Source organism: Rhinopithecus bieti, unplaced genomic scaffold (assembly GCF_001698545.2).
Source record: "Rhinopithecus bieti isolate Rb0 unplaced genomic scaffold, ASM169854v2 scaffold_31787, whole genome shotgun sequence".
NCBI classification, from domain to species: domain Eukaryota; kingdom Metazoa; phylum Chordata; class Mammalia; order Primates; family Cercopithecidae; genus Rhinopithecus; species Rhinopithecus bieti.
In genome coordinates, this window is record NW_016814655.1 from 1,915,016 (window position 1) to 1,916,972 (window position 1,957).

Genomic DNA, 1,957 nt, shown 5'->3' on the forward strand with positions numbered 1-1,957 from the left:
ATTCTTTGGCATAAGTGTAAGTTTTTCAATTCACTACAGAATATACTCAAAATTGGAATTTATGGATCTTTTGCTATATACATCTTTAATTTTTTGGATATTACCAAAAATGTTCCCAAAGTAGTTGTACCAGTTTTTATTTTCCTGAGCTGTGTATAATAGCTTATGTTTGTCTTCCTCGTCATTTGCATTTGATATTATCAGATTTAAAATTTTGCCAGTCCTCTGGGGCAAAAGTCTTATCCCTGAGGATTTAATTTGCATTTTTTTCTGGATAACTAGGGAAATATTTGTATGTATTTATTGTGTTAAGATTTTTGTGAAATGAATATTAATATTTTCTAGTGATATGTATTACAAATACCTTTACGCAATCAGTGGCCTGTTTATTTAACTTATTTTATAATTTTTGATGCAAATAAAATATCATTTTAATGTATAAACAATATCAATATTTTCCTTGTAGTTTATGCTTTGTGTGTGTTGTGAAAACAATTTTTCATCTAAGGATATGAAAGCACAAATTGCCAATGTCAGTAATAAAACAGGATATTTAGACCTGCGGTCATCAAGGGAATAAAGGGGATAAGAGATAATAAATGAATACACAAACAATCCTATATACAATTTTTCCACCTTAGACTAAATGAAATAATTCCTGGAAAAGTACAAAATACCACAACTCACCTAACATGAAATTTAAAAATTGGATAGCCCTATAATTATTAAGGAAATTTAACTCAAGCCTCTTGAGAAATAAATCTCCAGGCCCAGATGGTTTCACTGGATAATTCTACCAAACATTTAAAGAAGAATTAATACCTATTCATATTCAATTTAGCAATATGTAATAATAATTATTTACCATGATCAATTTGGGTTTATTCTAGTGATTCAAGGCTGGCTTGATATTTGAAAACCATCACTGTAATCTACCATATTAGGAGGTTATAGAAAGAAAACCCCATGATTGTGTCAATGAATACAGAAAGGCATCTGACAAAATTCAACATACATTCACAATACAAACTCTCAGAAAACTAGGAATAGAGAAGAGCTTCCTCAACTTGATAAAGGATATCTGTAAAAGTTAACACCTAAAGACTTTTACCCCAAAGACTATGGAAAAAAAAAATAAGGATGCCCAGTATTCAACATACTACTAGAATTTCTAGTCAGTATAAGGCAGGAAAAGGATAAGGATATGACAAGATTGTCTATATAGAAAATCCTCAGGAATCTACAGAAATAAAACTTCTAGTATTATCGACGGTCACAGAATATGAGATCAACACAAGCCAATATGATCACAGGCTATGAGATCAACATATACAACTCAAGTTTATTTCTATATACTAGCAATGAACAATTTATTGGTTCCTATAAACTGAAATTTAAGACACATTACCACTTACTATTAATCAAAAATAAAATACTTGGATTTAAGTCTAACAAAGACGTGTAGTACTTGTATGGTAAAAACTAAAAATATTGATGAAAGAAATTTAAAAAAAACTAAATAAATGGAGACATATACCATGTTTATGGGCTAAAAGAGTCAAAATGTATATTCTCCCCAACCCGACATGTAGGTTTAAAATAATTTCTATCAAAATATGAATAATGGTCAGGCACAGTGGCTCACTCCTGTAATCCCAGCACTTTGGGAGGCCAAGGCAGGTGGATTATCTGAGGTCAGAAGTTCGAGACCAGCCTGACCAACATGGTGAAACCCTGTCTCTACTAAAAATACAAAAATTAGCCAGGCGCGGTTGCACACACCTGTAGTCCCAGCTACTAGGGAGGCTGAGGCAGGAAAATCGCTTGAAGCTGGGAGGCAGAGGTTGCAGTGAGCTGAGATCATGCCACTGCACTCCAGCCTGGGTGACAGAGTGAGACTCCGTCTCAAAATAATAGTAATAATTATTATTATTGTGTAGATACAACAACATTATTC